The sequence below is a fragment of the Canis lupus genome, chromosome 15, assembly GCF_011100685.1.
Source record: "Canis lupus familiaris isolate Mischka breed German Shepherd chromosome 15, alternate assembly UU_Cfam_GSD_1.0, whole genome shotgun sequence".
In the NCBI taxonomy this organism is placed as follows: Eukaryota; Metazoa; Chordata; class Mammalia; order Carnivora; family Canidae; genus Canis; species Canis lupus.
The window spans coordinates 1949720-1973764 of NC_049236.1; the positions used below are offsets into that span (position 1 = coordinate 1949720).

Below are 24045 nucleotides of genomic sequence, written 5' to 3' on the forward strand. Positions count from 1 at the left end.
GCGGAGCCGACCGCTCCCTGCGGGCGGAGCGTACGCAGGCGTCGAGGTCAGACAGGCGGCGGTCAGTCTTCCCCCCTCAGTCGTTCACTCGCCGGCGGACCCCGGGCCAGCGGTGTCCCCCTGTGCGTGGGGCCATCCGGGGCGCATGGGGGCGCATGGGGGCGGATGGGGGCGGAGGAGGCGGGGAGCGCGGCGGGGCGCCAGCGGGCGCCGGAACCACGACCCTGGGGGCCCACGCGCGCCCGCGGAGCCCTGCGGGGGCGGCGGGGCCTGCGCTGACCGAGTACAGCACGGTCACGTGACACGCGGCCCCCGGCGGGCGAGGAGCGAGGTCACTGGCTCAAGGTCATCCATCACCCGGCGGGTCAGCGGCGGGGCGGGGACCCGAGCCCCGTCAGTCGGGCTGCGGGGCCGAGACCTGAACGCTCGTGGCCCGGCCGCCTCGCCCCCGGCGGGACTCGAACCTGAGCCCTGCGCCCTCTGCCGGCCTCAGTTTACCCGCCCGGGTCGGGCCCCCGGGGGGAGGGCCGGGCCGCTCGGTGGCGCCCTCGCCGCCCCGCCCCCCGCGCGCGGGCCCAACGGCCGAGGCGCGCGCCACCCCGCGGCGGGAGGGAGGGGCGGGGCCCGGGAGCCGCCGCCGCCGCCGCCGCCGCCGCCGCCGCCGTCGCCGCCGCGGTCGAGCCCCCCGCCGCCCGCCCGCGCCCGCCCGCCGGCCCCGGAGCCGCCCCCGCCCGGCCGCCCGCCCGCCCCTCCGCGCGTCCGCTCGGGCTCCCTGCGCAGCGGAAACATGGCGGCGGGAAGGGAGTGAGCCGCCCCGCGCCGCCGCTGCGCCCGCAGGTAAGCGTCTCGGCCGCCGCCTCCGCTCCCCGGCGGGCGCGCGCCCTGAGGGGCCTGGGCCGGCGGGCGCCGCCCGGGGCGAGGAGGCGGCGACGGGCCCCGCGGGCCTCCGCCTCCGCCCCCGCCCTGAGGGCCCGCCGGCCGGCCGCTGCCTGTCGGGCCGGGGGCCTGGCTGCGCTCGGAGCGCGGCCCTCGGCAGCCGCCCCCGCCCCCGCCCCCGCCCCCGCCCCCTGCCCCGGCGGCCGCGGCGCCTCAGCGGCCCTGACGCGGGGGGCGCGTGCGGAGGGGTCGCGGCGGGTCCCCGTCCGAGCGGCTGTCGGTCGGTCGGTCGGTCCGTCGCTCCGCTCGGGCGCCGAGGGCTGCCGGGGGGTCGCGGGCGGCGGGGCCGGAAACGGGCGGGGAGAGCAGGTGTGGAGCCGCGGAGCGCCGGCCCGAGGGCCCCGGGAGGGGCTGGGGGGGCGCGGGGTGAGCCCCAGAACAGCCCCTGACGGGGAGGGGCGCTCCCGCCGCGTCCCGAGGCCTCGGGGAAACACCCCCCAAAACACCCTCCCCGTTTGACGAACCCGTCCGAACACCTCGTCCAGGGATGGGAAAGCCGTTCTGTCCCAGAAATCCGGTTCCGGTTGAGGGAAACCGCGGTCCCACGTTCTAAGCGGTTCTTCTCCCTCATGGGCAGCTGTGAGGTGTCTGAGGTAGGGATCCCGTCCCCGGAGTCGTGTCTTCTCTTCAGCTAATTCCAGTTCCTTCGGGTGTTTTTAACGCGGTTTACTCCGGTCTCTCCTCTGAAGGAGCTTGCCCGCGTCCGCCTCGAAGGAGGGCTTCTCGCTGTGTGAGGAGACAAAACCTACAAGTTTCCCCAAGAAGTTCCTTGGTCCCACGGATTGACCTGCTTAAATAAAAAATAATAATAAAAAAGTATTCCCTTCCTCATTTCTTTTCTATCTTTCTTTAAAAGATTTTACCATTTGTTCATGAGAGACACGCAGAGGCAGAGACGCAGGCTCCACGCAGGGAGCCCGACGTGGGACTGGATCCCGATCCTGGGTCTCCAGGGTCACTCCCTGGGCTGAAGGCGGCGCTAAACCGTCGAACCACCCGGGCTGCCCCCCTCCCCGCCCCCCCTTCCTCATTTCTGTGCTGTAGTTTGAACTTAAAAAAAAAAAAAAAAAGACCAGTGCTGTGTTCAAACGAACTAAAAAGAGATCTTGTTTTAGGAAGCTATTTGGGTTTCCCCCCTCATTAAAAATAAAAACAAACAACTGTGTCAACACTTTATCGAGAGAGCCGATGTGTATCAAAGTGTGGCAGACAGTGCAGCGCGCAAATAGGAGAGCTGATTATTTTTACCCTGAAAAAGGATTGAGACCTAGTTTGGGGCCAGACTGCAGTTCAATATTTAGTTGGAGAGGGGAATGCTTATTACATCGAACTCTTTGCTCTGTTTCTAACTGCCAGCAGAAGGCCCAAAATTACTATGAAAAAGAACATTTTCTGTTGCTCATTTACCAGCATTATTTTTTTCTTGCTTTTTCATCACTCAGCCTTGGTATGTGAGGGTTAAATTTTTTAAAAGTGCCTTTTACCAGCGTCCTAACGTCCAACCCTAAGCAGCCCTGCAGGTTAGTAATTTTTAAAGTCCAGCAGAGATGTGATGGCCGTGTAGATAAAATGCCAAACTTGTGTCTGGGGACCCTGTTCAAATTCTAAGCAAACTTTCACTGTTTTTATGATGTAGGCAAGCACGTACCAGCAGTCAGAATTGGCTCTTTATCTTTGTTTTTATGTCTTTATTTTTTAAATTGGTCAGTGGTTTTGAAGTTTGTAGCACACGTCAGGTTTTGATTTCTGGTTTGTTTGTGCAAATGCTATTTCCTTTTACGTCACTTGGGTAAATTTTGTATAGAACCATTCTGTACAGAGCCATACAGGCTCAGGAAAGGCTCTGGTTCCTTCCCTTCACAGAACTTGAAGTTAATGGTTGGAAATACTGAAAACTCTATGAGAAAGAACTGGTGTGAAGATACTGCTGCAGAGTTACACTTGGCATTTACTAAACTTAGTGCTCTAAGCCTATGTATCTACTTTGCGTCTGACACTATGTTTATGACACCAGCCTTTAGCTGGGTGTACTGAGATGAGTAAATTACATTTTCAATCCTTGTGGAATTGGCAAATTAAATGCCCAAATAACTCATCTCAGAATAAAAGGTGAGAGAGATGCATTTGATGCTGTGATTGCCCCACCGTTGGGGTGTTTAGCCTAGGACTTGAGGGAAGTTTTGGAAAAGAAAGGACACCTGACCCAAAGGATAAATGGTTAAGTAGAAGCCAGGCAAGCAGAGAAGGGTAAAAAGTACGCTCGAGGAAAGGCATCAATGTGAGAAGGAAAAGGAACGGCTTGCATAGAAAACCACAAGCAGTTTGAAAGCTAAGAATATAACAGTAAAGACAGAAATGGTAAGTTATAAAGTTGCAAATAGAGGTGGAGACCATATGATAGTAGACCTTGTACTTGTATACGAGGGTGATTTTTCTTTTTTTATATCACTGGAGGTTTTTTTATCGGACGTGGTGGAATAACACTTTTAAAATGTGGTCATAGGGATGAGGAAAAAGGATTGGGGATGCCTGGGTGGCTCAGTGGTTGAGTGTCTGCCTTTGGCTCAGGTAGTGATCCCTGGGTCTTGGGATCGAGTCCCACATGGGGCTCCCCGTCCCCCGCATGGAGCCTGCTTCTCCCTCTGCCTGTGTCTCTGCCTCTCTGTCTCTCATGAATAAATAAAATCCTTAAAAAAAGAAAAAAGATTGAAGTTTTGAGAATCTGTGAGGCTTTATGATTGATTGGATGTGTAGATGAGAAGGCCAGGAGTCCAGCATGATGCTCAGATTTTGGTTTGGGTGACTAGGGGGATGGTGGTGACATTAACTGAGACAAGAAACACTGGATGATGAATTCGATTTTGGAATTTGAAGATTTTTCAGTAGCTTGAGTTAAATTAGTGAATAGATGTGGCAGAAATAAGCCAGAAAAAAGGGAGGTTGTGGTCAGAAGGTGGGATATTGGAGTTAACTTGTGTGGTGTGGAGCCCTTCCAAGTGACAGCTCGGTCTCTGTGCTGAGGTACAGCAGAGGTGAAGGTTGGTGAAACCAAGTGTGACAGCAACTGCGAGGCTGTTGTATTGAATGGGTCATCTGTGTGGATAGTGAAGTGATTTAGGGAAGAGAGGAAGATTGTGACCCAGGCGCAGTGAATGGAAGGGATTAATCGAGAGGGTGGCGGATGACAGATGAGGAGGAGGGGTAGAGAGTGATACAGCCAGATGGTGGACACCTCAAAGGAAGAGGAGTTTTTAAAGAGTGGAAAAGTAGTGTTTTTTTACTTTCCTTCTTGGGAGCAGGATTCTGATCTCTTCAGCTTTATTTAGGACTCATATTAATCATTCTTTTTGCTCTCAAGAGTCTGTTCTTTGTCTTCAAAAGTAGGAAGGCGAATACCCTATATCAATCCTTTTTGCTGATTGTTAATGACAAAAGTCAATGGAGGTTTCCCCACTGATGATTAGTAGGTAGGTAGGAAGCAGTCAGATAAAGCAGTGAGATTATACCCATGGTTTCTGGAAAGAGCCTACATTTTGAGTTAGAAAGACCAAGATTCAAATATAGGCTCTGTCACCTACTAACTTTAGGACTATAAGCATATTGTCTAACCTGTGTGACTTGCAGTGTCCTTACCTGTAAAAAATAAATTCCTATTTCATAGGTTGTCACAAATTCTACATGAAATTATGTGTATAAAATCATTAGAAAAGCAATTTAAAGGAAATGTTCTCTTTCAGCTACGTTTAGGGGACTTATGCTCTGCTGGTGGAACTTTTCTCATGCTAATTTAAACTATAAGGCAATAAGTACTCTAAGAAAAAGCAAAGGGATACAGAGTTCCTAGGAGGGAGCCATCATTCCTCAATATCTGGAAGCAAGGTTAGGCTTCACATTAAAAATAAATTTCATTTGGGTTTTGGAGAACAAATTTCAGTAGATTAAGTAGTTAGATGGAGTTACAAAGAGGGAAAAGTGCAGGTATGTTTGTTAAAAATTGATCGTTGCCACAGATCTCAGTATTATTGTGGAAGTCAGCAATGACCGATATGACTGGAGAGATGAGCTGGGGCCATAGTATTAAAGACCTGTAACTATGGAGTTTGGACTTGGTTCTAGATAGACTAGGGAACCATAGATTGTACATTCTCTTTCCCCTACCTCAGTTTCCTATCTAAAATTTATAGTTTCAGAAACTTGGGATTTTTATTTGAAGTAAAACAAGTAGGAAATTCCACATTTGAAAATAAGTTCATATGTAGGCCAGTTTTAGCTTCAAAAAATAACTCTTCAGATTTGTTTTTATTTTTTTTAAAGATTGTTAAAATTTATTCATGAGACACACACACACACACACACACACACACAGAGAGAGAGGCAGAGGGAGAAGCAGGCTCCATGCAGGGAACCGACGCAGGACTTGATTGCGGGTCTCCAGGACCACACCCTGGGCGGAAGGCGACGCCAAACGGCTGAGCCACCCGGGCTGCCCCAGATTTTATAGTTGTAGCTTAATGCCTGAGATAACCTTGTTTGGTGTAGGCATAATGGAGTTAAGAAACATATAAGCCCTTATTGGTAGAAAGTGACTAAGGATGCTCTGATTTCAAAATGTCTTTTTTTATGCAAAATATCACTAAATATTAATTGTACAACCCTGGGCAGGTCACTTTGCCTCTCTGGTCCTCAGTTCCTGGATTTTTGTTAGGTATGAGGTTTAACTAAGATGGGAAGTGTAAAGCACTTTACATAATGTCAGTTACATAATAGGCACTCAGATGTTGCCCCTCCCCTCAAACCATTGCCAAGGTCTTAGTGCTAACTCCCTTGCCACCAGGGCACTGCTAGAACTAATTATTTTGATAACCTTATGGCCATATAAAGCCAGCAAGTCTTCTCATCTGTTATCTTTGTCCTATCCCTTCCACTCACTTGTCTTCTGTACTGCTTTTCCTGTGCTGCCTCGGCTTCCTCCTCCTCTCTCCCAACCCTGCTTCCCTGCTTGTTTGTTCCCTCTCATACCTTTCCATTTGCTCTCTCAAACCCCTCCTTCCTACCCTGTTACCCATCTTACTAGGTTTCTTGTGTGTTCTGGCCTTAAATGGAAGTCAGGCCTCTCATCTGAGGAGTCATGGAGAACACTGTCACTTGCACTGTAATTCTTTTAAAAGGGGGCAGTGCATTCTCCCACACTGTACAAAATGAGAGAGACAAGGATGACTGTGGTTTTCTGTGCACCACTATTAACTGACCATTACTTGTCCATCCTCTTAAAATCCCTGTGCTCTGTGGTGCACAGGGGCTATATGGTAACTCTTGTCATCTTGTATGTAGATCTTCTCCATCACTTAGGACCTAGCTGGTACAGTCTTCCTCTCCACCTCAGGTTCCATCCTCACCCTGAGTGACTTCAGTATTCACACAGATTATTATTACTCTATCACAATAGCTTCTTCAACTCAAGTGACCATGTTTTTAGCTTATCAACTCTCATAGTCACACCATGAGCCTTATCACCCAGAGATGGCCCGCCTCTGAAGCTATAAATGAAGACATGCAGCTTTGTTCACAGTGCCTCTGCCTGACCTTGGCTATCCCCACCAGCTCTGTTTGTTCTCATTGAGGCCTATCTTCACTTCCTTCCCTATCCAGCTTAACTTCCTCAGTCTATAATTTAGTTCATTCACTTTCTTGCCATCAGTCCTCTATTCCCTTGCTCTACTGTTCTTCTGTCCTTCTCTGGGCAAAATCTCAAACCTTGTTGAATTGAACCTCTTTCTTCTTAGCAGTAGTTACAGCTCTGAGGCCTACTGGAGAAAATCACACACTTATACAGATTATTGCCATTGGGCCATTCAATACCTAGTTATTTCTTTGCCTGGTCTCTATGAGATCTTACGTCAAACCTGTTTCTTAAAACCATACCTTTGTTTTCTTGCTGCTGCTTCTTTCCCAAGGCTACATCTCTGACCCCTGTCTTTTCATTGCCTTCAACCTTTTTTCCCTCTTCCGGCTCTTTTCTTTGTTTATTTAAATCTCCCAAAATCTGTTTATAGATGTCTCCCATCTTCAGGTAAATCTTATAAATAAAATCTTAAGTCCATGTTTCCCTCCAGGTACCATCTAGTCACCTACCCTTAACTCAAACTTCTTGAGTTATATACATTTAATATATAAACTCTCATTTTTACCTGTTCATCAAGTTCTGGTTTCTAGTCTCTATCAGTAAGTTTCAGTTTCCTTATCTGAAGATGAGGATGATAATAATACTTATTAAGTACTATAGTACCTTAAGATTTTTGTGTTTTTTGTGTGTGTATGCGTGATTTTTTTAAGTGAGAGAATCTGTATTAAAGAGCTCTGTACAGTGTCCAGTATGTTGTAGAATGCTATATATGTTGCATTCACATGTTACTTTTGCTATTATTGCTACTTATTTAATCTTCAAAACACTCATGAGGAGACAAGTCTCCTTATTTTGCAAAGAAAGGAAACTAAGATATAAAAGTTAGAAACTAGTCCAAATCGTATAGTCTCTGAACTGTTCTCATCAGGGTCATCAGCCTTCTCCTTGTTGTTAATGCCAGGGGGAGGCAAGCATTTTCAGGACTTAATAGCAGCATTTTACATTCATGATAATTCCCTCTTCCTCAGAATGGTATTCCCACCCCCACCCCCCTTTGGCTTTGATGCACTTCAGCGCGTTGGTTCTTCCCTGGCCACTTCATCCAGTGCCATTCTCATCCCAGATGAGAGCCTCCCTTCTCTTGCCTGTCTTTGGTCCTAAGCCACCTTCTGTACATTCCCTTAGCAATCTCATCCACTCACTTGACTTATAAGTAACATCTATATGCTCATGACTCAAATTTCTATCTATAGTCAAGATAATCTCTTCTGAGTGTTAGAACGATATATTTAGCTACCTATAGTCAGCTTCACAAGTAGCTAGGTATCATACCTACTTTAAAATCACTATGTCCCATCACTACAGGTCCTAATATACTAAGTGAAAACCTTCCGACACTGAAATGGACCTAATAAAAAGATATTTCGTGAGAGATAATGCTTAAAGCAAAGTCAGTATGTCCCAGACTAAACTCAACCTTGCCACTTTTCTTGCCCCACCTCTTTTAAGAATATTTCTCTTCCACAAGAGTGAATCTGTTTTAGAGAAATTTACATTTATTCAGTAAATAGTTATTGTTGATCACTCCAAGACATTTAAGGCATAGTCCTTTCTCTCAGGGAACTCACTGTTTATAAGGGGAAGGTAAGACACATAACTAACTCTTATATGCAACTCTTTAAACACTCCAGAAGTTCAGCCGAGTGGAGGAGAAGTCACTGACTTCTGCGGTGGTCATGTAGTCTCCAGGTTCATTGCTTAAGGAAAGTTCAACATACGTAATCTGAGAATAAAGCCTGGGATGGAAAGGATGAGAACTTGGCAACAAAGTAGTTTTTGGAAAGATAAAAGTGAAAAATTTGTCCTCTCTCTTAAATCTCTGGCATATTACAAACTCCATTAAAAAAAATTCTCGTAGGCTAGATTAGTTCTAATTGTTCCTTGATAGAAAGTGTCATAGGTTGTTACCAGCAGTTTATTGGAGCCTTCTGTTGAACATACACTCTGTTAGACACTTGTGAGATTAATAGGAAATATTCAAAGGGCACCTGGATGGCTCAATTGGTTGAGCGTCCAACTCTCGATTTTGGCTCAGGTCATGATCTCAGAGTCATGAAATCAAGCCCCACGTCAGGCTGTGCACTCAGTGCAGAATCTGCTGGTCTCTCTCCCTGTGATCCTCTCCCTTACACCCTCTGCTCTCTCTCAAATAAATAAATAAATAAATAAATAAATAAATAAATAAAATCTTTTAAAAATTTTAAAAAAGGAAATATTCAGTTCTGTGCAGGCATTTATAGCCTACTAGAGGAGACAAAAATGGTAGTTCTATTACAATATACTAAGTGCTATAGCAGTGGTGGGTGCTGCATGGTTGCTTTCTACGTATTTGCTATGGGCTGAATTATGTCTCCTGCACTCCCACTCCCCTCAAAATTTTTATGTTGAAGTCCTAACCTTCAGTATTTCAGAATGTGACTGTATTTGGAGATAGGGCCTTTAAAGTGGTAATTAAGATAAAATGAGGTCATATGGATGGGCCCTCATCCATTATGACTTGTGTCATAGTATAAGAAAAGAGTTTAGGACACAGACACAAAGGAAAGACCATGTGAATGAAGAGAGAGGGAGACAACAGCCGTCTATATAAGCCTAGGGGAGAGGCCTCAGAAGAAATTAACCCTGCCAACACCTCTAGCCTGTGAAACTGTGAGGAAATACACTCCTGTTGTTTCAGCCACCCAGTCTGTGGTCTTTGTTATGGCAGCCTGAGCCGACAAATACAATATCCATTCCAGAGGACTTTATATCTTGTTCTGCCTGGGAGTTTCAGGGATGATGTAGAGGACACTGGATGTGAGGAAGGTTATTATTGAAGGATGTCACATACATTTTCTTATTTAAATTGAAATGCATAATAACCCTGTTAGGTAGGATGCTAGATCATTATGAACTCTATATACTGATAAAGAACTGAGGTGCAGGTGGAGTAAATGATGTGTCCAATATCAAATGGCTAGTCAATGTCAGAACAACTCAAAACTATGTCGTCTTACTACAAATCTTGTACTTTGTCCAGAATGATTCATTGCCTCCTGTGACTTCCTTTTTAAGACCTGTGCTGTCTGGGATCCCTGGGTGGCACAGCGGTTTGGTGCCTGCCTTTGGCCCAGGGCGCGATCCTGGAGACCCGGGATCGAATCCCACGTCGGGCTCCCAGTGCATGGAGCCTGCTTCTCCCTCTGCCTGTGTCTCTGCGTCTCTCTCTCTTTCTCTCTGTGTGACTATCATAAATAAAAAAAAAAAAAAAAAAAAAAAAAAAAAAAAGACCTGTGCTGTCTGAACTTCTGTTTCTGTTGCAAGTCATCATGTATTAATTTCTGTATATTTTGAAACATTTAAGGCTGCTGCATTTGTTTTTTCTCTCTGCATCTACTGTAAATGTTACTATACTACAATTGTTAGCTATCAAAATTAAAGCATATGCATATTGTACATTCATTTTAATCACTACGTCTGTTGCTCATTGGCATATTATAACATATTTCCAAGTGTTTTCTTATTTGTTATAATTGCTTTACACTCGTGCTTGTGTAGATTTTCCTCTGGGGCATTCAAACATGATGGAAATAAAGGCTATTTTAGTCATTATGTCCTGTAAAGTATAATAGAAAACATGAGAGCCAGTATACTTGTTCTTGGAGATATTTAAGAAGGGAGCAATCATTTGTCTTAGATGATTTAGAATGTTAGACTTCCAACCTTGATATTTTAGTATGCTATTTTATCTCCAGTTACCTCCAGTTAGCAGGGACTGCCAGAAAGTCTTCAAACCAGATTAAATTTTTTTCTTTAAATATAAATGAATTTTAAATATGAATTTGGGAGTGTAAAAGTTTATTTTTTTAGTAAGAGAGAGAGAGTGCACAAGTGGGGCTGGGGAACAGCTGAGCAGGGAGCCCTATGCAGGGGCTCTGTCCCAGGGCCCTGAGATCCTGACAGGAGCTGAAGGCAGATACTTACCTGACTGAGCCACCCAGGTGCCCTGGGAGTATAAAAGTTTATAAAGCCTAATAGGCATAGACAATCATAACTCCAAATTAAGGGAATATAGAAGTTTTAAAACATCTAATTTCTTTGTATTTGTTCAGTTTTTCATTCATTCATTCATTCATTCATTCAATATTCAGCATCTACTGACTGCTAGACATAGTGCTACATACAGTAACAAAGAGGAGTGCCATATTTTTTAACACTATAATTTTTAAAATGCAAAAACAAGTCACAAAATTAAAGAATATATATGGTACATGAATCAGCCAAATATCACTATCTGTGATAATAAAGGATTCCCACAAATAGATTAGAAAAAGACAAATTCATAGAAAAATAACAAGGCATAAAGGAGGTAACCTAAATATTTATTAGCCATTGACCAATAATTAAAGGGAAATTAAAGCTCTAATGAGGGGTCATTTCATAGCTATTAGGCAAAAATTAAGAAGTCTGATAATTTCAAACACTGCTAGGATATGAAGTTAGAACTCTTGGATACTATTATGGGAATAGAAATTGTACAATCATGGCAAAGAACAATTTGAGCAGTATCTATTAAAACTAAAGTACATATAATCTATAGTCCAACAATTCTAGGTCAGTACCCTTTGGAAACTCTCCAGTGTATGTATAAAGAGACATAAAATATTCATGCAACTTTATTATAGCAAAAACTTCAGACTATTACAAATGTCTATCAATAAAAGAGAGAAAATATTACAGTATATTTACCTAATGGAAGTCTATACAATAATAAAAATGAACTAGACCTATCTAGAAACTTGGATAAATATCACAAATACAAGGTGAATAAACCAAATGGCAGAACACGTTTACATGAAGTTTAACATGCATATATTATTTAGGGAAGCATACTTAAATCATAATTGAACAATTGCATGGTCCTGATAAATATCAATTTAAGTATAGTGGGTATTTCTGAATGGCAGGTCAGGGAGAAAAGACTAAGAATAATGCTGGGAGGAGCACACAGGAGGCTTACATGATACAGTAGTCCTCCTTTAACTGCTGTTTCAGTTACCCGTAGTCAACTATGTTCGGAAAGCTGAGGATCCTCCTTCTGATGTATGGTCAGAAGATCAGTAGTAGCCTAAAGTTATGTGGCAATGCCTCTGTCATTCACCTCACTTCATCTCATCACACTGGGATTTTATCGTCTCACATCATCACAAGAAGGGTGAATGCAGTACCATGAGATATTTTGAGAGAGAGAGAGAACACATTCACATAACTTTTATTATAGTATAACTGTTCTATTTTATTATCAGTTATTGTTGTTAATCTCTTATTGTGCCTAACTTTTAAATTAAACTTTACCATAAGTATGTATGTATGTATGTATGTATGTATAGGAAAAGAGTATATACAGGGTTTGGTACTATCTGTGGTTTTAGGCATCCACTGGGAGTCTTGGAACATATTTACCCCACAGCTAAGGGAGACTAGTGTACTGGCAAATACTTTTTCAGCTAGGCTGTGGATATATGGGTGCCCATTATGCTTTATAACTTTTTCTATATATAAAGTATTATGTATATATTTTTAAAAAATAATAGTGTGGGGATCCCTGGGTGGCGCAGCGGTTTGGCGCCTGCCTTTGGCCCAGGGCGCGATCCCGGAGACCCGGGATCGAATCCCACATCGGGCTCCCGGTGCATGGAGCCTGCTTCTCCCTCTGCCTCTCTCTCTCTCTCTGTGACTATCATAAATAAATAAAAATTAAAAAAAAATAGTGTGTAGTTCTTGTTATGAGTGTAATGCAGGGAGGAAGGGAGTAGCAGAAATATAAAGAGATGTTATTAGGATGAATCATGTAAAATTGCTATTTTTATTGGTCTAAAATGGTCTAATAAGCAATTTCAAATGGTTCAACCTCATTCAATCTATTATAAATAGTGTTCTCATTGAAATATTGAGTGCTATAGGAACACAAGGGCAAGAACAACTGACTGCTAAGGCAGAAGGAGTAAGATCTTGTAAAGGGTTAGCAAGATAATAGATGGATAACTCAGAATAGTAGTGACTCCATCTACCAGTTCTGTGAACTAGTGATTGTAATTCCATTTACACTCTGATGGAGTCAGACTATTCAAAATAGATCGTCTCTATATTTAAGTATTTGAAATATCAACACAATTGAAAATTTTAATCCTCTGCAGTCTGTATCATAGTTTCCCTAGTTAGCATTTTAGCTAACTAGGATTAATATTGACAGCTTTGTTTATTCTTCTTTGTCTTCTGGCTTTAATAAAGGTAGAAGTAAGGATGTTATTGACTTAGTGGATTTTTAGAAATGGATAATATTCCAACAATCAGTACTTCAGTCTCCAATATTTCATAGATAAGGAGGTGAAAGAGATCTGAGGTGTGTGGAAAGAATTATGACTTGGTGATTGGGATTTCCAGTGAAGTCCCAGTCTGCCCCTCACTGTATCTAATTTAGGCAAGGGGATTGCAATAGGTGATGTCTAAAATTTCTTCCAACTCATAAGTTCCATGACTATTAAGTCAACTATTCAGTGAAGAAATTGAGGCTTAGAAAAGGGATGTGGGGGATCCCTGGGTGGCGCAGCGGTTTGGCGCCTGCCTTTGGCCCAGGGCGCAATCCTGGAGACCCAGGATCGAATCCCACATCAGGCTCCCGGTGCATGGAGCCTGCTTCTCCCTCTGCCTGTGTCTCTGCCTCTCTGTCTCTCTCTGTGACTATCATAAAAAAAAAAAAAAAAAAATTAAAAAAAGAAAGAAAAGGGATGTGGGGGACACCTCGGTGGCTCAACGGTTGAGCGTCTGCCTTTGGCTCAGGGCGTGATCCCAGGTCCTGGGATCAAGTCCCACATCGGTCTCCCTGCATGGAGCCTGCTTCTCCCTCTGCCTGTGTCTCTGCCTCTCTCTCTGTGTCTTTCATGAATAAATAAAATCTTTAAAAAAAGAAAAGAAAAGAAAAGAAAAGAAAAGAAAAGAAAAGAAAAGAAAAGAAAAGAAAAGAAAAGAAAAGAAAAGGGATGTGGTTTGTCCAGGGTCATAAAACAGGAATCTCATTCTCTTGACCAAAGAAATCTAATAGAGGAATCATCAAACATTTGAGTGGCTTCTCTATGTCAGGCACATAATTGGTACCTGAAAAAAACATGAGGGCTTGTGAAATTGTCTCACAATTTATTTATCCAGTATAAAAGTAACAGCCAGTATCTTCTGTGTTTATTTATACATATCCCACTTTATTCCAGGATGTATTTAAAGCATATCAACTCTGTGTAGTGTACCATACTAACAAAGAGAATAACTTTTTTTGAGTATCCTTCAGACATATTCCAACATGCAGGTGTATGTTGTTCTCACCCACCTGCAAAAAGGTATTATTAGCTCCACTTTATGCGTAAGCAAACTGAAACTGAAAGGATATGTGGCCCAAATCATGCATTTATAAGTGATAGGACTCAGTTTCAAACCCAGACCAGGCTCACTTCAACCCTAGACCTCTTTGCATTTCACCGTGCACACTTCGTCACAAGCAGTGTGATGTAGTTCTAAGACTCTCTGTACAGGAGGCAAAGTAGACTTGTAAGAATTAACTCTTTTTTTTTTTTTTTTTTAACTGAAACCACAGTTAAGGGAGGACTTCTGTGTAATTGAAGTCCCATTGTGCTCTTCCCAGCATTACGTCCAGTCTTTGCTCCCCTCTTCCCATTCAGAGATGCCCATCCATATACTATCCATATAAATTTTTTAAATCTCAGTGTCTCATACATGTAGATGACAAAAATATGCCAAATGCTACTCAACAGGGAGGACTCAGAAAAATGTAAAAGATTCTTACCGCATAATATTGCCTGTGAAAGCACCATGCCATTATTTGGTAGAATTTTTGTAGATAAGTTCCCATATTTGCTTCTGAACAAAAGTGATGCTGTTCATACAGGAATGTTATTGTATTTGAGCTATTTGAGCGACCCTAAAATAGCGCTAATACCTATTGCCAATATATGTGTGTGTGTGTGTGTGTGTGTGTGTGTGTGTGTAAGTTGCATAGTTATTTTTTCTGCAGATGCTATATAAGTTGATAAGAAGTCCTGGATTTAGTTTTTAAGAAAAAACTTTCTTTTTTTAAGAAAGATTTTATTTATTTATTCATGAGAGACACAGATGTTGAGAGAGGCAGAGACATGGCAGAGGGAGAAGCAGGCTTCCTGCGGGGAGCCCTATGTGGGACTTCATCAGATCCTGGGACTCCTTAGGCCCTGAGCCAAAGGCAGACGCTCAACCACTGAGCCACCCAGACATCCCAAGAAAAAACTTGAGAAGTCGCTTAATTACAGAGTTTATAGTTTTCTACTAAGTATATTTTAATCATCAGTTGTAGTTGTACCTACATTTAAAGATAACCATTCATAGAAATCTATCTTCAAGAACACATTCTGTAAATAATTATTAATGACCCTAGATATCCTCTCTCTATATAGAAAGCTTAGAAAATATTGCTAAACAAATACCATCAGAGACAGCAATTCTTTTGCTTATTTCTTGCTTCAGAACTTACTCTCCAAGAGATGTTATTCCTCTGACTTAATTACTTAATGCAACTTAGTGAATAAACAAGAATTGGTTGTTTGGGCTGAATTCTATTAACAGCCTTAACAATGAGTGGATGATGTTTTATGCTGACCTGGACACTTAGGTGTCAAAGTTGTCTTTTTGAGAACCTGCTATTTGAATTTGGTAAAATGTTAAGTAATGTTTTTGTTGACTTTTTTATTCTCAGCACTGACAATTTTCTTTTGATATGTTAAATTCCTTAATGATGGTATTTAAATAAACCATTAGGCTGAAAAGAGAAATGTCATTTCAGACAATTTGCTAATTTGCTGGTGTTTCTGAATATTAGTAATCAATGAAAACCTATATTTAGGTGCCTAATACAGTAAATGTTTACATAGTAAGTGCTCAAATATATGTTGGTTAAATCAAAATTAGAATTAATGAACTGTTTCCATTATGTACATTTTTTTCCTTTTTGTGCTCCTTCACCTTATAGTAAGAGGGAAGTGTATTTTACACTGACCATATTTTGAAAATGGATTTGTTGTCTGATGGAAAGGGGTTTAAATCTTATGTCTTTCACCCCTAATCTACCAAAAAGATACTTAATTTATTCCATTGATCAGACACATTTAGCATTGTATGTATATGTACGTATTGCCTTTTCCATGACTTAAAGGCCACAAGATCCTAGTTAAGCAAGGCCACATCTTACACTTTTCATGCCTCACTATATGCATACTATGTGGATGCTGACATGGTGGTGGGCTCTTAGTGTAAATAAATAAATAATTAAATAATAATTATTATAATATTCTTTCTCTGTATTGCTGGGAAATAACAATTACTCTTTCATGAATAAGGGAAGAGACAACCAGACTTTTGTTTTCCCAATTTGTTTGATCATCTGGAGCACACATTAAGAATTAACAGATACCTTGAGTTGGAAATTCTGTTTTTAGTAGATTTGAGGTTAGTGCCTCTGGTGATCCTTTTGGAAAAAAAGCAGTGCACTAGTTTTTTTTAAATGTGCACTAGTTTTTTTAAATGTTGGTAGTATATTAACACTTTTTGATTGTAAAGAACAGAAACCCAACTAACATGGATTGAAGCGAAAAAAGGAAATTATTGGCTCAATTAATTTGAAATAGGGTCTGGGGAAGGGAGTTATTAATAAACTCCTTCTAGATTGTATCTCAGCTTTATCAGGCAAGAAGTGCATAACAGACAGAGGTGCTTGAAAGGACCCTAGGGGAATCAAGACTCTTATGTCTCAGTCTTATCCATAGTTGTAGGTCCTGCCTTTCTGTCTTTCCTTGTGCCATTTTTAGCCCTGGGTGATTTTACAGTTCAGCAAGCCTCCTATGCAGGTTCTAGGCAGAATGAAACTTTTTAAGAAAAGCTATATTTCCTACCCAGTGTTTTCAGATTGACCAGCTTAACTCAGGATTGATGTTCCTCGTTATTCACTGGTATGGCCTTATAGGCTATTTAATATTTTTAGTATCTCCCTTATTTCATATTAAACAATTTCTTTTTTATAGGAACTGATTGAAGGCCACCTATTGAGCCAATTCATATCACATCTGCGTTTTCCCTACCATGTCTCTTTGCAACGTACATCAACAATAATGAGTCCTTTTTTTTTTAATTTTTATTTATTTATGATAGTCACACAGAGAGAGAAAGAGAGAGAGAGGCAGAGACATAGGCAGAGGGAGAAGCAGGCTCCATGCAGGGAGCCCAGTGTGGAACTCGATCCTGGGACTCCAGGATCACACCCTGGGCCAAAGGCAGACCCTCAACCACTGAGCCACCCAGGGATCCCCTTGCCAGTCTTATATTTAGCATTTATCACAGTGTTGGGCATATAATGGCATTCATTAAATATTTGTTGAATGAATGAATGAATCTTCGTTGCCACCATCCTGGTTCAAGCTTCTGTCCTCTTTCCCCTGAATTAGTACAATTGCATCCTAACTATTCTGCCTACAACTGTTCTGACTCCCTTTAATCCATTTTCCATGTTGTTTCTAGGGTAAATTTTTAAAGACCTGAAGTCTGAAATAAAAACTTACAGTCTGATAATTACACTAAAATTATTCACATACTTCCTGTTGATCTTAATGTAGTTCATAGAACTTTAAAAAATAATTTTGAAAATCATGGTGAAATATACATAATAAAATACATCATTTTAACCATTTTTAAGTGTACAGTTTGTTGGCATTAAGTATATTCACTTTGTGTGACCTTCACCACCATTCCTCTCCAGAACTTTTTTCATCTTGCAGAACTAAAGCCCTGTACCCATTAAACGATAACTGCCTGTATCTCCCTCCCACCCCTCCAACTACGATTCTTTCTGTCTCTATGACAGAACTTTCTGTCTTTGTAACTCTTCCACATACTTCATATGAGTGAAATCATATAGTCCTTTTGTGACTGCCTTATTTCGCTTATGTCTTTATCAATGTTTTTGCTTCTAGAACTTTTAATGACCTAGCCCATCTACCTTTGTGACCTCTTTTCACTTTGCTTCTTGCTTTCTGTGCATTAGTGATTCTTTCTTTCTGTTCCGTGGACTGTCAATGCCCCATCTCACCTCACAGTTTTTTCTCATGCCTGTTCATTCCCTCTGCCAAGAATGCTCTTTTCCTTTCCTCGCCTGGTTAATTTCCACTCATCCTTCAGATTTCAACTAAAACATCATTTCTTTAGGATATACTGCTTTAATTTCCCAGAATCGATTTAATCTCTTAAATTACATGATTTAATAGTGCCATGCGACTTTCCTGTGAGTACTTATAATAATAGTTTTTTATTTTTTTAATTTTTGAACAAGAGTGGGGGGGAGGTTAGTAAAGGGCAGAAGGAAAGGGAGAGGGAGAATTCCAAGCAGGCTCCACACTCAGATCAAGCCACATGGTCTCAATCTCATAACCCTAAGCTGAAATCAAGAGTCAGACACTTAACCAGCTAAGCCACCCAGGCACCCCTTAGTACTTATAATAGTTTTAAATGACACATCTATTTATGTATTTTGGTGGACTAATGTCTGCCCTGGTGGCAGAGATCATTCAGTATGTATCCCCAGCACCTGGTATATAGTCAGTGTTTCAGTCAATAACATTCCATATATAATAAAGAATATTAAAATCTGTTGACTTCATGAATTTAGGCCTGGAAAATTTTTTTAAGATTTTATTTATTTATTCATGAGAGACACAGGCAGAGGGCGGAGAAGCAGGTTCCACGCAGGGACCCCAATGCGGGACTTGATCGCGGAACTCCAGGATCACGTCCTGAGCTGAAGGCACGTGCTCAATCGCTGAGCCACCCAGGTGTCCATAGGCCTGGAAATTGATGGCTTCAGGTCTTTCTTCCTCTAAAAATCTACTAAACATGTCTGAGCCTTCCTTGAACTATTTTAGTTTGCAGAGATCTTTTTTTCTGTGAACTTTAATGTTTTTATTCACTTGCCAGATGCTTAACATTTACACAGGTTATCCTTATGTCATCTGAAATGTTCTATTATTTTATATTATTTATGCTTTATGTTTTCCAGTTGATCTTCCTCTTCTAAATAGCCACTAAAGTTATTTTTCTAATTCTCTAAATTACAGATCTGATCAGTGTGGCACCTCTAGGGCAGTGCTTTTTAAGCTACACATGTTGAAGGAGCCATAATTTTTTTTCAAGTTCTTTTTTTTTTTTTTTTAAGATTTTATTTATTTGAGAGAGAGAAAGAGAGCATGTGTGGAGGGGAAGGGGCTGAAGGAGAGGGAGAAGCCGACTCCCTGCTGAACAGGGAGCCCAATGCAGGGCTTAATCCCAGAACCCTGGGATCAGGCCTGAGCTTAAAGGCAGACACTTGGGGCAGCACGAGTGGCTCAGCAGTTTAGCGCTGCCTTCAGCCCAGGGCGTGGTCCTGGAGACCTGGGATCGAGTCCCACGTCAGGCTCCCTGCATAGAGCCTGCTTCTCCTTCTGCCTGTATCTCTGCCTCTCTCTCTCTCTGTCTGTCTGTCTCTCATAAGTAAATAAATAAAATCTTAAAAAAAAAATAAAAAAGGAGGACACTTAACCTACCAAGCCACCGAGGTGCCCTTTTTTTCAAGTTTTTATTTAAATTCCAGTTAGTTGGGCTGCCTAGGTGGCTTGGTCAGTTAAGCAGTGGACTCTTAATTTTGCGTAAGGTCATGATCTCAGGCTCGTAAGATGGAGCCCCATGTCGAGCCCCACGTCAGGCTGTATACTCAGCCAGGAGTCTGCTTCTTTCCCTCTTGCCTAACCCCACCCCCGGCTCACATGTTCATGCATGTGCACCTTCTCTCTATCAAATAAATAAATAAATCTTTAAAATATAAATAAATTCCAGTTAGTTGACATACAGGATAATACTTAGTCTCAGGAGTAGAATTTAGTGATTCAACACTTAACATACAACACCTGGTGCAAAGGAGCAATATTTTCCATTCATCTTAGACTGATACTTTTATAAATAAAAATAAAATATTAGATGAAACTTTTAAAAATCCAAGTATAGACTTCAGAATTTTATTAACATAAAAGTATTCTGTTAAATTGTAGTACAAAGTTTCAGAATGCTTATTCTTAATTACTTATTACAAATTAATAACCATTTGCTGAGGAGGACTACAATGCTGAATACTAGCACCACTTCAGTTTTCTGTGAAGGGAGCCCCAATGATGGGGTGTCAGGGTGAGACAAAATGTATAGACTGAATCTTTGCTTCCCTTCTATCTAATAAGCTCTGTAGTCATTATATATTGTTGTGTTTTGCATAAAAATTTGTTTGAAGATGGTTCTTTGACTTAAAAAGGTCTGCAGAATATATTCCTGGATCTTTCCCTGATTCTAACTTGATTTTCTAATTCTGTCACTGCCTTCTGCCATATATTCTATGCTTGAGCTATCTATCATTTTCCACAGGACATCATAGAAGCCCTTTCACTACTTATTGCTTTTCTACTTCCCTTTGCTTAGTTAGAATTTCCTAAACTTCCTTCTCTGTCTGGAATAAGATGCATTCTCCAAATTCTGGTTCAGAAGTCACCTCCTCTATGAAGGTTTTTTCAATTCCTTTAGATGAAGTTGGTCTCCACTTTTCACATACCTATGATAACTATATGTTAGATTCTGTTGTAATGTATTTTGCACTTTCTCCACTTCTAAATTAACATGGTTCAAGTCCTATCCATCCTTATATCCCTAACCCAGAGATTGATACATAGAGTATTCAATAGGTATTGATTGGATAAAGGGAAAGTCATCAATATTTTGTACATATGTCAGACAGAGAAACTTTTTATTTGGTCTTGGACAAGCTGGATGATTTTCTTCTCACTAGGGAACCTATACTTGTATATTAAAAATGACATATATAACAGGGGTTGAAATATGTATTTTAGAAAATACAGGGGCACCTGGGTGGCTCAGTTGGTTAAGTGTCCAACTCTTGATCTTAGCTCAGATCTTGATCTCAGGGTCATGAGTTCAAGGTTTACATTGGACTCCACAGTGTGTGTGGAGCCTACTTTAAAGAAAAAGATACAAATAAGAACCTTATGGCCAGATATCTTGTGTGGACATGCCTTAAAGTTCCCAGGGAGGAGGGTGGGAGGTGTACAGAGGAGGGTAAAAATGAAGTAGCCTTGAAATTGGTTTAATTGAAAAGCTTTCAGTCTGATTTTTTAAATAGCACTCTTGTTTTGTTTCATATTAATTGCATTTATCTGTTCTTGCAGTTTTATGAATGACCTTTAAGTGATCTCTTTCTGGCAAGAAAGACTGGCCTATGGAAAAAGTACAAGATTTGAAGTCACATAACTTAGATATTCTAATCCTAGATTTAGCAATTACTGTGTATTACCAGTTATTTAAACTGTCCGAGCCTTATTTTCTTTATTTCTAATGCACAGATACTAGTATTTGCCGTTTGTACCGTACAAGCTTATGAGGACCAAATGAAGCAGATGATATGAAAGTGCAGCTAAAGCCCAGAAAATGTGCTGTTTATTATCAACTTCTTGACTTCAGAGAAGTTAAAATCTTTGTACTTCAGCTTTCCCCCCCTATAAAATGAGAAGAATGATAATGAATGTCATTAGGTTTATCGTGAGAATTAAGATACTCCTAAAAAGCACGTAGTAGGGATCCCTGGGTGGCGCAGAGGTTTAGCGCCTGCCTTTGGCCCAGGGCGCGATCCTGGAGACCCGGGATCGAATCCCACGTCAGGCTCCCGGTGCATGGAGCCTGCTTCTCCCTCTGCCTGTGTCTCTGCCTCTCTCTCTCTCACTGTGTGCCTATCATAAATTAAAAAAAAAAAAAAAATTAAAAAAAACACGTAGTGTACAGTTCTGTGGCATTAAACACATTCTTTTGCTGTGCATCCATCACAACCATCCATCTGCAGAACTTTTTCATCTTCCTCAGCTGAAACCCTGTCCCCAGAAACAAAAACTCCCCACACCTCCCCGACCCTGGCAACTACCATTCTGCCCTCTGAATTTAACCTCTGGGAACTTCGGATAAGGAGAATCAGACATTTGTTCTCTTGTAACTGCATGCCCTTTTGAATTTTGAAATGCAGTACTAATGATGATAATAGTAATGGTAATTCTAACGATTAGTATTTAACTTTTGGGGGTGGACAGGCATATTGTTTACTTAATCTTTGCATTGTTGGCCAAGAAATGACCTACCCATCCTCATTTGACAGTAGAAGAAGATGAGGCTAAGGAGATTAAATTTATCTGGGGTCACAGGTATGTGAAGCATCAGATGCAGAATTTATTCTGTGTTCTCCTAAGCGCCTGCTATGCCTACTGCACCAGAAGTTGATGAAGCAGGCCTGACTACAGCCCATATTGGGACAGCATCAGAAAGGGAATACCTGTTTTTCATGGCCTCCACCAGTTTACCTTGTTCAGATTTCCAAAAAGTAGTGCAAAGAAAGTTCCAGTAAGAAGACATCAACTTTTATGTTGGACTCCTTTAGGTTATGAGCTCTTATCAAAAACAGCCATATCTTTTTTTCTTGTATTCCTAGTGTCTAACATAGGCTTGGTATTTAGAAGTCATAAGAATGCATGTTAACAAACTATATGCTCTCTCAACCTGCCCCTTCTTTCCTATCCAAGTAAGCTGGTCTCTGAAATAAAGATAGCTCTAAGTATAGTTCCTGCTTTCAAGGAGTATAGAGTCTAGTTGGAAATGACACATGTAAAAAATTACCATCACCAAAATAGATTTTTTAAAAGATTTTATTTATTTATTCATGAGAGACACACAGAGAGAGGCAGAGCCATAGGCAGAGGGAGAAGCAGGCTTCCTGTGGGGAGCCCCATGTGGGACTCCATCCCAGGACCCCAGGATCACGACCTGAGGCAAAGGCAGATGTTCGACCACTGAGCCTACCAGGTGCCCCACCAAAATAGATTCTTATTAGAGTCAGTTATTACACATATTGACTTTAAGTGGCTCATTTTAAAAAGTCATTTTGTATTTCAGTTACTTCTTTTTTTTTTTTTAAGATTTATTTATTTATTTATGATAGAGAGAGAGAGAGAGGCAGAGACACAGGCAGAGGGAGAAGCAGGCTCCATGCCAAGAGACCCGATCCCTGGACTCCAGGATTGCGCCCTGGTCCAAAGGCAGGTGCCAAACCGCTGAGCCACCCAGAGATCTCCTGTATTTCAGTTACTTCTAAAGCTTAGTTCATATAAAAAACATTTCGGGGGAAATTAACCATCATTACTTCATGAGTCAAGGGGTTGGAAACAGTCCCTCCAAATACAGGTATATATCCCCTGGTGAAATTCCCTCAGCTGCTGCCTGCCCACAATCCAGTGGTACTTGCCACTCTGGAATCAGTGAAGAGTGTCTGAGTCAGGCAAGGAGTCCTCCAGCTGAGGATGAAGTCCTTGTGTTGTATGAGCAAATGAGCCTCAATCCTCAAATACCTAGTAAATGCCCCAATTCCGTTCCCTGGTAGACATTCCACTACACATTAGCTAAAAACCATTATCTCTTAAGAGAAATAATGAAAAGCCTGATTCTACATATGATAAGGTTTAAGGGTATTAATATATAATGTATAAAGGAATGATACATGAAAGTTAAATAGCAGACCAAGTGACTTTTTTCTTGATAGCATGTTTTCTCTTTTTTATCACTGGTTACTGTTACGTATACCAGGCCACCATAGGACTCAGTTATGATATTCCATTTTATTAACCCAACTATTCTGACACCACCTGGTATAATCCAATTCAATTCTGATACTAACCACCCAGAATTAGTGTCAGATTGCATAGGTTTAAGGGAACATGATGCCCAGCAAGATTGCCTTCACTTCATATGCCAGCCTCAAGTGAGGTCCTCAGACTACCTATACTTCTAACCAACTGGCTGCAAATCTGATGGTTCCTATGACCTCCCAAGTTTTGTAATTCACTAGAACAATTTAGAATTCAGGAAGGCACCATACTTATGATTACAAGTTTGTTATAAAAGATATAAATCTGGTACAAATGAAGAGACTTATAAGGTGAGGTCTGGATGAGTCCCAAACACGGAGCTTCCGTATCCTCTCTCCATGGAATCAGGGCATCCTCCTGGCACATTGATGTGTTTACCACACCAATTTTTACCTTTACCTTACCAATTAGGAAGCTCCACTGAGCCTCAGTGTCCAGATTATTGATTGGGGCTCTATTATATAGGCCAGGAAGGTAGGCTGGCCCAAAGCCCCAATCCTCTAATCGCATGATTGGTCTTTCTGACAACCAGCCCCCATTCTGAGCCATCTTATTAGTACAAAGTCACGTGTGATCCAAGGGGCTTAT

At 41.7% G+C, this 24045-nt stretch overlaps 1 protein-coding gene across 11 annotated transcripts in view; it reads left to right on the forward strand.

Annotated features, from left to right (window-relative positions):
* Positions 1–719: 719 nt before the first annotated feature.
* SCMH1 (Scm polycomb group protein homolog 1) overlaps positions 720–24045 on the forward strand; it is a 177595-nt gene continuing 154269 nt past the window's right edge. For 6 of the 11 annotated variants that reach the window (XM_038557710.1, XM_038557711.1, XM_038557708.1 and 3 more), the window contains exon 1: positions 785–837. The gene's annotated coding sequence lies outside the window, so the exon portion shown is untranslated. Of the gene's footprint in view, positions 838–24045 lie in introns of all 11 variants that reach the window. The other 5 variants (XM_038557703.1, XM_038557714.1, XM_038557705.1 and 2 more) reach the window with 4 other exon arrangements.